The following is a 12,885-nucleotide window of genomic DNA, read 5'->3' as shown; positions in this document are numbered from 1 at the left end:
CACAATCTCTACCACCAGTGACCTAGCAGAGGCTCAAACATGCCTCTCCCTGTCATGATTTTGGCAGGGTCCACAGCTAGTTTACTCTTGGGTACAGGTATTCCTGCTGAAGCACCAAGTGAGAGGAGCTATTAACAGGATACTTTGGGAAAGAGAATTGAACCAGAAAACCCCAAAGAATATTCTACTTCATTAATAATATACAGGCCTTGAAATAACCTTCCCTAACTTTTTCCCTACTTTCTAATGTATCTGAATTTCTTTCCATCTTTCCTTTCTTCTCTTCTTTCTTAAGGACAAGATGTCACCTAACCTGGCAGCTTTGTATCATTTCACCCCAATGACTCCTCTCTCCTGGATGACCACACCCCAACATCTTCTGGATGACCACATAACCCTATCCTGGATGACCACATCCCACCCTTTCCTGGATGATCACACACCATCCTGTCCTGGATTACCACACCCCACCCTCTCCTGGATGACCACATAACCCTTTCCTGGATGACTACATCCCATCCTCTTCTGGACGAACACACCCCATCCTGTCCTGGATAATCACAGTAAAACTGACTTTTCTCCTGGACCTTCCTATTGGCTCATCTTCCTCTACACCTCCCTTAAATGTGCTTTCCAGGAATCCAGCCTGAATCCTTTGATTTCTTGGTTACACCTTCTCTCCTCAGGCCATTGTATCCACACCCAGGGCCTCTGACCACCACATTTACACCACAGATTCCCAAATAAATGTCAGAGTTCCAAATCCAGTATGGAGGTTTTGACTCTTAGATCTTAATTGTCCCCTTAGTCTCTCCTTTTAGGACTAGAAGAAAATGGCCTGAGCTACAAGTAGGATGCCCCTCAGAAGGTCTTTCCTGAAAGGAAGCCAGTCTGAGCACATTTTCTGTTTTCCTGTTCCAACCACTCCCCTGTCCTGATCCCGTGGCCACGGAAGCAGTATAGAAAGTGGTGCAAAGGTATTAGCACCTAAATTTGAATCCCATCTCCACACATAGGCAACTTACCTAACATCTCCAAGTTTTATTGCATCATCTGTGTTGAGCGGTTTATAATAATATCCACCTTATGGAATCATTATGACATAAAATGAGATGATACTTATAAAGTGCTTAGCACAGCGCTCAGCACTTAGAAAGAACTCAATGCTAGCTATTATTATATGCCTGTAGTCATTATGCAAAAATGGTGGTTTGCATTCAAACTTCTACTATCTCAATAGGAAAAAGAAATCCATTTCAATGCTTCTAAGTCTATTAACCCTTTCCTACCTCCATAGCTAAATATAATCCAAATGGTGGCAGTCAAGTTCTGAGGCTGCTAGTGGAAAAGGCTCATGAAGGAATTGGCTTTCTTTCTTTGGAGTTTCTTTGCCAAGTACAAGATTCTCCTATCAATTAGAGTGAGCTAATTCATGCCAAGCATTCTTCACCATCCAAGGTGAAGTTGAAGGGAAAGACACACTAGTGAATTCAAACACAATAAACAAAAGAAACATACATCAGGCAAAGCCAGGGAAACAAGGTGCTGAGCACAGGAACCATGTTTTTTGTCTAAGAATTTACTTTTGACAAATTTGCTTTACTCCAGAATTCCATCTTTTGCCCTGTAATTGAAATTCCCTTGTCCCCAGTCCCAATCAAAATGGGTAGGAAAAAGGAAGCTTAACATCCCATAAGAGACAAGTGACAGAAGAGACAAACTCTTGACCAATTAAAATAATTCTCTCACTTGCCTCACTTTCCCCTGTAAAAAAAAAAAAAAAAAAAAAAAAAAAAATTACAAGAATCTTCCTGCAGCTTCATTCTATGTGGCTTCCCTGGGGTTATGTGTTTGTGTGCACTCATCATTGTTGAATTTCCAGCTTTCATTTTTCTTTAGAAAGCAACACTCAGTTCACTGAAGCCTGCTGATTATGAGGGTACACAGACCCAAATGAATCATAGAAGCAGCCAGATTGCACAAATACAAATCCTCCGCACTGTGTCTTCCGCCCGCCCTAACCTTCTCATACGGCCTCTCTTCCCAGCATCCCTTTCTCTGATTACCTCATCCGCACCCAAAGTACAATTAGTGCATTCAAGCACTAGAGACAGCTAATAAGGCAAGGAAGAGTGCAGCAAACAACCCCATGGTTCCTAGAATCTAGGCACAACACAAAAGCAAAAGAAATTTAAAAAGTAATAATATCTATAGCTAGTCCTGTGGGGTACCATCCAGATCTCCCCATCAACTCATTCCGTCAGCTACCAGGAGTGCTGGCTGCTGATGGGACAACTGAGTCCCTTTCTAGGTTATGTACTTAAGCTTAAAGAGCCACCTCTCCCGAGTTTACACTTTCTTCCTAAAGACAGACAGCATCCAATACCTGGTCAACGGGGAGGGTTCAAAGCTGAATCTCTCTGCCTAAATTCAGAGCAATTCTGAATGGCTGTCTCAGGTCCAGCACTCCCATAGGTTGATGAGGGTCTTTGTTTGGACTGCACTACACTTCAACTTCTCTACCCAATGCCATTCCCCTCACTCCCAGTAAACTCCTGTGTGCGAATCTATCTCACTCTTTGTTGGCCATTGAACATGACCTAAAACAACAGCCCAGAAGGCTAATATTTCAAAGATCAGTGAAACTGATATTTCAGAAACTTCCACCGAGTCCTGAAGCATTCCTTAAGGTCCAAGGAAATAGTCATGGGTAGTCTTTGGTATCACACAGCCAGCCATCAGCTTGCTCCACAATGAGAGGATATTGGGCTCTGGGGAGTAAGAAAGTTAGTTGGCTTAAAGCTAACATGTCTAGGGCTCCTTCCCAGAGCTTCTTGGGTGTGCCCTTAAGCAAGTTTTTTTAGAGCAGTGTTTTCAAATGACCTTTCTCATTTTCAGTCTATCACAAACCAACAATACTTTTTATATCCAAATATATATATACATATATTTAATATACTTATAAACTATATTTTATAAAGTACAATAAAATGGATGATAATTCCCTACTTAAGTAGAGACTGCACATAGTGATTTCCTTCAAAGGGGTACATGGTAGGAGGGGGATGTGGGAAGATAATATTACAGCAAAGGGGCGCCTGGGTGGATCAGTCCGTTGAGCCTCCGATTTCGGCTCAGGTCATGATCTCACGGTCTGTGAGTTCGAGCCCCACGTCAGGCTCTGTGCTGACAGCTCGGAGCCTGGAGCCTGCTTCGGATTCTGTGTCTCCCTCTCTCTGACCCTCCTTCATTCATGCTCTATCCCTCTCTGTCTCAAAAATAAATAAATATTAAAAAAATTTTTTTTAAATATTACAGCAGAGAAACCTGATAAACATGACCTTATCCAAATGATCAAGGTCAACAACAACAGTAATAAGTCACGTTGGCAATATGTTGCCTTGATTTGATGAGATGAAAATGGCCCTATGCCTTTCTGGTCTTCCTGCCAAAAACTCATAAGCCCAATTTCATCATGAGGAAACATCATATAAATCTCAACTGAAAGACATCCTATGAAACTCTTGACCAGTATTCCTCAGAACTGTCAAAGTCATCAAAACCAACAAAAGTCTGAGAGATTGTCACAAGAGGAAGCTAAGAAGACATGACAACGAAAGATAATGTGGCATTTTGGAAGAGAACCTAGAATAGAAAAATGACATTAGGTTAAAAACTAAGGAAATATCAATAAAGTATGAATTTTAGTTAATAATAATGTATCAATATGAGCCCATTAATTACAACAAATATACCATACTGATGCAATATATTCATAATAGGGGAAACTTGGTGCAGAGGATATGAAAACTCTCTGTATTATCTTCTCAATGTTTCTGTAAATCTAAACTTGTTCTAAAAAATAAAGCTTGTTCTAAAAAATAAATCAAATATAAATGAATTTATTTTTGAGACAGATAACACAAGTGCACCTGTGTGAATGGAGGAGGGGCAGAGGGAGAGGGAGAGAGAGAATCTCAAGCAGGCTCCTTGCTCAGCTCAGAACTCGATATGGGGCTCAATCTCACAACAGTCAGATCATGACCCAAGCCAAAATCAAGAGTCAGACACTTAACCGACTGAGCCATCCAGGCACCCCGAATATAAATGAATTTTTTTATTTTTTTAAAGGTTTATTTTATTTTGAGAGAGAGAGAGAACATGAGTGGGGGAGAGGGACGGGGACAGGGAGTGAGGTGGGGGAGAGAGAGGGAGAGAGAGAGAGAGAGAGAGAGAGAGAGAGAGAGAGAGAGAGTCCCAAGCAGGCTCATGCTGAGCATCAAAAGTCAGATGCTCAAGCGACTGAGCCACTCAGGCACCCCAATAAATGAATTTTTAAAAAAATATATACATAAGCCCTGTCTTTTTATTAGTGTCAATCAACAAAATGTCTCTGTCAAATTTTTACAAACGTTTCTAAATGCTTACTCTCACACTCTGTAACTACATTGCCACCAACCAGTAATAAGTGGTTCCCAGAGAGACACCAGTCTGAAGACCACAGTCTGAGGAGCTGAGGGCTCATTTTCCTCATCAGTGAAACGAAAGCAGGGAACCAGAGGATCAGAACTTTCATGTTTCCTCATATTTAACCTCAGGAATGCTGTAAGTGATTACCTTTTGCCAAACAATAGGTACTCAGAACCAGATGCCTAGAACCAAGCCCCTTCTCCATGACCAATGGCATAAGGTAAACACTGTCCAGCTGTATAGATGCCTATTTTATCCAAAATTTCTTTAACTCAAGCAGCACAAAGGGTACTATCTCTGGGTGCTTTTTTTTTTCAATCCAGAACTAAAAAAGGAAGAAATGAAACATAAAAGTAATAACTATGTGTTCAGGCTGTCACAGATGGTCCTCAAGCCAGGGTGTGTGTTCCTTTTCTCTCACTCAGAAGCCCTAGAAAACCAGGAGAAGGCTCTTGTGCCAGGAGATTGTTGGAGTCATAAGCCAGCTGTAATTGGCCAGGAACCAAAGGTCTGTCAGCAAACCATGAATTGTCAGAGTTGAGACAGGGCACAGCATGAGAGAAGACATACCACAGTTTGGGAAGTTGGTAAAATGAGTGGAAAGCACACCTTCCGATGAGCAAGAAGGAGGGGGAAGATTGTAGTTGAAAAACAGATGGTATCAACCTGTCCCACCGAATAGGTTTTTGAGATGTGAATGGAGGGTTTCAAAACAACCCGGGGAAACAATTATACGTCTGAGAGGGCCAGAGATGATTCAGTTTCTTGTGGGTCTTGGAAAGCCTAAAGTTGATGCCCACAACTGAAGCCCCAAGAAACAGGAAGCAGACATAGCAAAAGCCAGTAGGGAATATGAACCATGAGCACATGCCAGGATTCAACCACCATGAGTGAGATTAAGGATATTTAAATATTGGAACTTTGGAAAGAATTTAAATATTAAAAACCTTAGGTTCCATGTAGTATTCATATATTATCTCCTATTAATTACATATTACTTTTTTTTAAATTTTTTTTAATGTGTATTTATTTTTGACAGAGAGAGAGAGACAGAGCATGAGCAGGGGAGGGGCAGAGAGAGAGGGGGAGACACAGAATCTGAAGGAGGCTCCAGGCTCTGAGCTGTCAGCACAGAGCCCAATAAGGGGCTCGAACTCACAGACCCCGAATCATGACCTGAGCCGAAGTCAGACGCTTAACCGCCTGAGGCACCCAGGCGCCCCATTAGACATTACTTCTTAATTAAATTTCTATTCTAACTCCTCTGTGGTCCATCTCCTAGCAATAGAGTTCATCTAGATCTCTGACCTACATTTCAGAAATTTCTAGAGATGGGATATGTCAGCAAGGTAACATTCCACAAGAATAATTCATTAGTTAGAGTATGTTCATACCTACAAGAAACAACCTCAAATCTCAAAATTCTAGTAGCTTAATACATCAAAGGTCATTCAATGAAGTCAGCAATAAGAGCTCTGCTCCAGGTAGTCATTCAGGAACCAGGTTCCTCCCAACGTTGTGGCTCCCCTGTCTTAAACACAAACCAGTATGGGAGTGGAGAATGGAGAAAGCCCACCCATTCCTACCTACTTAATGTACAAAGGATACAACCACTTTTGCTCATATTCCATTGGCAAGAACTAGCCACATGACCTCACTAGATACAGGAGCTGGAAAATATAGTTTGACTATGTGCCCGGGAAGAAGAAACAGGTTTGGTAAGCACTGAGCCAGATGCCAGCAGTAATTACAAGAGGAACTCCCAGAAAGCCGCCCAAACACGTTGGTCTTCAGTATTTTCATGTATCTCAGATAATAACATCCTAGAAAACATGGGCACTGTCTGGACAATTTTCTTACTAGCACTTGAGTCAGTGCCTCATCTGTTAACACTTATTCATAGGATGAAAAGTGTGTGGAGTTTGACTGCCTTTATGTCTAGATTCTGCTACTTGCATCCTGTGCAACCAACCTGGGATAGGTCATACATCCTCTTGGCACCCCAGTTTTCCCCTTTGGGAATTGGTACCTATTTTACAGGATTATGAAGTTTAAGTAAGGTAATTCTTATAAAACACTCAGCATAGTGCCCAATACATTTGTTTAATGCTCATTTATTTATTTGGAGAGAGAGAATCCCAAGCAGGCTCTGCACTGTCAGCACACAGAGCCCCATGCAGGGCTGGATCTCACGAATTGCAAGATCACGACCTGAGCCGAAATCAAGAGTCAGATGCTTAACTGCCTGAGCCACCCAGGTGCCCCAGCACAAGACTTTTTAACATTTGCTGAATCCTTCCTATATGCCACAGAATACCAAAAGGGTATTAATAAACTAACAATACTTATAACAACTACATTTTACATACAGAAAAACAGGTCCAGAAGAGTTAAACCATCCCAAGTCATACAAATAGTAAGTGGAAAAGCTGGATTCGGAGCTCAACCTCTATACTATCATCTCCTGCCTCTCAATAAATATTCCTGGTTGATTATTGCTATTTTACCATCTTTACTGAAGTATAATTGACATACAATAAACTGCACTTATTTAAGATTAAGCACCAACTGTTGGAAAGACTACCCTCTCTCCACTGAATTGCCTTTGCATCTTTATCAAAAATCAATCGACCCTATATATATGGATTTATTTTTCCATTATATCCATTGACATTTGTCCATCTTATCATTGTTACCCTTATACTTCGATTATTATAGCTTTATAATAAGTCTTGAAATTAGGTAATATGAGTCCTCCAACTTTGCTCTTTTTCAAAGTTGTTTGACTATTTTAAAGCCTTTGCATTCTATATGAATTTTAGATCAGCCTCTTAATTTGTACCAAAAAAAGTATATTTTTAATCTATAGATCACAATGGACATTGTGAATATTTTCTTGGGAGGACTCTGGGTTCTATTATACTTCTCCCAAAGGGTATGATATTTTTTGGGGGGCAAAGCTGCAAAAAAAAAAAATTTAAGTACTCCATGTTTCAGGCAATAGTTCATATTTCAGCTCAGTTTACTTACCTTTTACTGAGTGGCTTGTAGTGTGCCACATGCATCTATGGTTCAGGGGCCAGCCAGAAATTTGTGAAGTTTGTAAACAGAATTTGGGACTCCCCTCTCTGGCTCTTTCCTTGTAGAGATGTCCTCCTCACTTTTTAATGGCCGTGATTGCCCTCAACTCTCTCCTCTAATTCTTCATGCCAAAAAGGCTATCAACATTTCTTATGAACTACTCTTCAGCTAAAAACCATAACTGAGGAATGAATTCTTTGTCTTATTCTCTCATCCAATTACCCTCCATAATCTGTTTGTATGTATCCACTTTCCAGTGCCTCCAAGTAGTTGTTCTTTGTATTTTTTTTCATCTGCAATTGGTCCGGTAGCAAACTTAGCCATCCCAGGGGTGGAAATCGGTATGCATTTTTAAAATAACAATTAGGCATAAGACATTTAAGTGTGAAAATGAACATCTTGTATTAATTTCGTTTCATAACAAGAAGACTTAGAGAACCAAAAGAGCACAAGGCAGCTTAGAAATAAAGAGTGAATATTTCTGGAAGTGGAGAAAATCCACAAGGGGAGGAAGAGTCACCAAAGACAACATAATGCTGAATTACAGTTGACTAGGCCAAGTCTGACCAAAGTGATAAAGATTATTGGTTAACATATTTGGAAGGCCACGTGGCTGTGCTCAGTACCTTCTACTTGCCCAGTGCTGCTTTCCACTCTTCTCCACCTGCCCTCTGCCCCAGGAACCGACCTATACGGTCTTCAGGCTGCATCAGGAGCTCCCTTCCCCTGTGGCTTCCATTTGAATTCAACCAGTGGTGAGTATCTGCAGAAGATCAAAGGGAGGGCGCCTGGGTGGCTTGGTCGGTTAAGCGTCCGACTTCAGCTCAGGTCATGATCTCACGGTCCGTGAGTTCGAGCCCCATGTCGGGCTCTGTGCTGACAGCTCAGAGCCTGGAGCCGGTTTCAGATTCTGTGTCTCCATCTCTCTCTGCCCCTCCCCTGTTCATGCTCTGCCTCTCTCTGTCTCAAAAATAAATAAACGTTAAAAAAAATTTAAAAAAAAATCTGGAGGCTAAAATTCCAACACCACCTGGGCCTTAAAAAAAAAAAAAGAAGATCAAAGGGAGGGAAGAAAGTGAAGTCAGAAAGAAATGTTTCCCAGGATCTTTCCCAGGTAAGTTTTTGTGGGTGGACCACATCCCTCCACCAAAGGCCACAGTTCTTGTCAGGAGGGCCTCTCCAAAAACTCTGGGCTCTCGTAAACCCTCCCTCCCCTCATCCCTTCAGACTTACTGGTAATGGCTTCCCACCAGGATACTACAACATCCTCTGTTGCTTTTCCTAAACCCAGCTCACACCTAAGTAAATAGGCACTTTATTAAACTCTTCCCGGTGTGAGTGCACCATCTGTTTCCAGCCAGGTCCCATTAGAGCGAGCACTCTCAGAAAAAAAGTGACTTTAACAGATCCTTAGAAACAGAGGATGGTAAAGTACCAGCCCACATGTTATCAAGGCAGTGGAGGAGAACTTCAATGTCTCCAAAAACAGTAACTCATAAATTTCATTGACACGTCTTGTCTAATTTAATGCTAACACTCCAGTTGAATAGATATTGACATCATTTCTATTAAAGGTAAGAAAACTGAGATTTTTAAGGCAGAGTTGAGCCAGTGGGATTCCTGACCTTCTTTAGACTACAAATCCTATCAAGTCTTAACTACACCTGACTCTTCCCATTCAGACAACACATGCCACCAATGCTAAAATTAAGAGGTCTCCGCCCGTAGAGGCAAGACATTAAATTCTTTGAAGCCCAGGGAAGGGAGTGGTCATTCCAGCTTTGCCATTTGTTAGAACCCAAATTCTGGGGAAATAACATATGGCAAATTCAGCCAGTTTGGAGATCTGAGTTTATTGGTCAGAGACCCCTCTTAGAGTTATTTTAAAGAAACTTTAAAAGAAACTGCAATATGAGGGTTGTCACGTGTACGGCTCATCAACCCATGGCTCCCCAGTTCTCAAGTTTATGACATTGAATGAAAGTCAGCAGAATAGATTAAGATCTCAGGCTCTGGAGACAGGCAGATCTGAGTTCCTGGTACAAAGCTTGCTAGTAGCTGGGAGCTTGCTAGCAAGCAGTATAACTTTTCTCATCATCCTCAGTTTCCTCGTCTATACTATGGAGATAATAATAATCCCTGCATCATAATGTTAAATAAGTTAAATAAACTAGTGCATTTTAGTGCTTAATACAGGACCCGGCTCACTGTAATCACTCAAAAAAATGTGGCCAATAATAATACGCAGATTCTAATACACAGCAAAGGTTCATTTTACCGTAAGATGGCCTGTAAATATTAAAAGAAAAAAAATCCTCTTAGACACATATTAAAGACACAATTTGAAATTTACAGAGAAATAAAAACCTAAGCCTTAAGTGTAGCCAACACTGCTCCCACTTCCATTTCAATAAAAAAGAGAAAGACTCCAGAAGTTGCTGGCCCTCCAAGTAAGCCTGTCATTTCCTAAAGTAAAAGCTTTAGGTATATATATCCTGGGTATAAAATGTAACAGAAAGCTGTGTGCTTAATTTATTTTATAGTTTCTTACTTATTGTTTTCCATTTCCTGTTTTAAAGCTGTAAACTTCCCTTAAGCTGCAGCTAAAAATATTATTGTCATTGAATTACCTAATTTCTTAGGATAGAGTCTGGATTGGAGGCTGTCCCCAGACCCACACCCCTACTGAGCTGCAAACCAGTGCATTGCTGTTTGGACGGCACAGTTTGCCCTTGTACGTGGTTATAACGCTGCCATTTAATGTTCGTGAGTGAGTTCTTTCTGCAGATGAAGTTACTCTAATGAGCAATTCTGGATCAAGATTTTGACCATGGAAGGCATTCTGTAAGTATTTGGAAATTGATTTATTTACCAGAAATGGGAATATTTTAATAGTATTTGATCATCTTCCACAGGGAGACCAGAGGTTACCCCCTTTTAAAGGCTTTTTAACCTTTAACATATTTTATCCCAGAATTACACAGAGTGTGAGGGGTGGCTCAGGTCTATCCTCTTCCTCTTGGTAAGCACAGGAACAAGACCAGAGTCACTGAGTCTGCCCTCCCAGACCTGCTTGTGGAAAGCTTCGGGATAGCCTACTCCCCAGGCATTGACTGTCAAGACACAAGTAGGGCTTTCTTGGGGATGCCATCCTGCAGGGCTCAAGGTCAAAGTCTTGTCTGTTGCAGAATCAGAACCCAATTAATGTCACTCACACACTCACAAATAGAAATGGTCACAAAAATTAATGTTATAATCCAGTATTTGGTTGGATTTTTTGTTTGTTTGCCTCCTTCATACTCAATTTCTGTGCTGAAAAACTAGAGGTAGGCTGAGGCAGTTGGGGTTTGCTCTTCGAAGTATAGCAGGTATGTGCTCTGCACTCCACCCATCCGAATCTGAACCCCCACCATCCTCCTCCATCCTCCTCTTGGACACTCCAGACAAGCACACATTTCTATTGTGTGCAGATGATCTCTCAGATGGACGGCAAGACCCCATAACTCAAGATTTTGCACAGTTGTTACAATTTCTGTCAATCATAAACAGATATCATCTAAACCACAATGGCTTTAGGACTCCCAAAACTTGGATCAAATAAGTTTAGATATCTCTACGGATTTTAACTTTAAAATGTTACAAGAACTTCCGTGACTCTGAAAACGTTACATTTCTTTAAATTTGTTTAAAAATTTCTTTATCTATTTTGAGAGGGAGGAGGGGCAGAGAGGGAGAGGGAGAGATAAAGAATCCCAAGCAGGCTCTGCACTTTCGGCACAGAGCCTGACATGGGGACTGGACCCACAAACCGTGAGATCGTGACCTGAACTGAAACCAAGAGTTGGATGCTAAACTGACTGAGCCACCCAGCTGCCCCTGAAGACTTTATATGTAATTTTTCCTTCATAGTATAACTGGCTGATAAAACAGAATTCCATTTTTTTAATATATATAGTTTATTTTGAGAGAGAGAAAGAGAGAGCACAAGTGGGGGAGGAACAGAGAGAGAGGAAGAGAGGGAGAAAGAGAGAGAGAGAACCCCAAGCAGGCTCCACATTGTCAGGGCAGAGCCTGAATCAGGGCTCAGACTCACCAACCATGAGATCATGACCTGAGTCGAAATCAAGAGTCAGTTGTTCAACCGACTAAGCCAGCCAGGCGCCCCACAGAACTCCTAATATTACTGAAATACAAGTTACTACACTGATAAACAGTCTTCAGCAAAAAACAAATTTCCATTTTCAGTAACCCAGAACAGCACATCATCGTGGCCACTATCATCTTAGGTCTTTCAACCACTGGTTAGGGTATCATTAAAAAATGGAAGCAACTGAGCTCAGTGGTGCCGCATCTGGGAACTGCCAAGACTTACTGCCAGGAAGTCTGGATATCATACAAAATAGCTGGAAAGCAGGTTACCTGTTACCTAGCGGTGAATTGACGGTATCATTAGGCACTCTGCCCCACCCACCACAATCTACATCCCAATGGATGTCATAAACATGGCGCCAGCTTCCATTGCTGAAGTGGCTCCAATTGTCTCCATCATCAGACACACCCGCCAGCCCCAGCTTCTGGGAGGTAGCCTGGCAGACCAGGTGGGGCTCCTTCCAACCTGAGGAGAGCCTCCTGCTCTCTGCAAACAGAAGGCTCTCTCAGCTCCTGCTCTAATTTGCCTTGAAAACCAGCACACATTAGAGATTGGAAAAATCAAAACCTCACAGCAACGATAAGAGCACTGAGAAGCAGCCGACTTCCTGAATCTTGAAAAGAAATGTCATTGGAAGATATTTTTCTCACTGCCGCCTGTGTTTTCTTAGGCACAGCTAAATTCAAGGCCCGCCTCTCCCAGTCTTACGTACTCAGGCTCTCCGGTGAAGGGAGGGCAGACAGCTGCCGAAAAAGTGTGGCTGTGAGTCCAAGGAAAGGATACGAAACCCTCAGGAAGAAGGTGTGTAATATTTTTGTTGAATCAAATCATGATTTTGTAAGGGGAAAAAAAAGACACACATAAAAGTCCATTTAATGTTTGGCAAAAAGGGAGAAAAAAAAAGCTTTCTGTGTTCAATGCAGACTCACTTCAAGGGAGCTGTAGGTCAAATTACCAGCCTGTGACATGTGGAGATTGGCTGAGCGGGCTAACGGTAACTCAAATTCCAATGCTCCTGGCCTGTTCCCGAGCCCATAAACTACACAGAAAATGATCCTGTTTGCTGAATTATTTTCAATTGCAACAGCTGCTATAACAACTCAGAAAAATTTAATATGTGTATACAGGCCTGGTGAGTAACCACTTCAATATATAAATTTGGGGGGGTACGCAATTTTATATAT

The 12,885-nt window shown here is 41.6% G+C and overlaps 1 long non-coding RNA gene across 1 annotated transcript in view; it reads right to left on the bottom strand.

The window, feature by feature from the left end:
* The window catches only part of LOC132682106 (uncharacterized), a 205,304-nt gene that overhangs the window by 137,598 nt on the left and 54,821 nt on the right, over positions 1–12,885 (bottom strand). The window contains exon 2 of the long non-coding RNA XR_013554385.2: positions 8,178–8,314. This is a non-coding gene — a long non-coding RNA (uncharacterized LOC132682106). The remainder of the gene's footprint in view (positions 1–8,177; positions 8,315–12,885) is intronic.

Source organism: Panthera onca, chromosome A1 (genome assembly GCF_046562875.1).
Source record: "Panthera onca isolate mPanOnc1 chromosome A1, mPanOnc1 haplotype 2, whole genome shotgun sequence".
Classification (NCBI taxonomy): Eukaryota; Metazoa; Chordata; class Mammalia; order Carnivora; family Felidae; genus Panthera; species Panthera onca.
The sequence above is the reverse complement of the archived record's forward strand: the minus strand, read 5'-3'. Positions and strand labels throughout refer to the sequence as shown.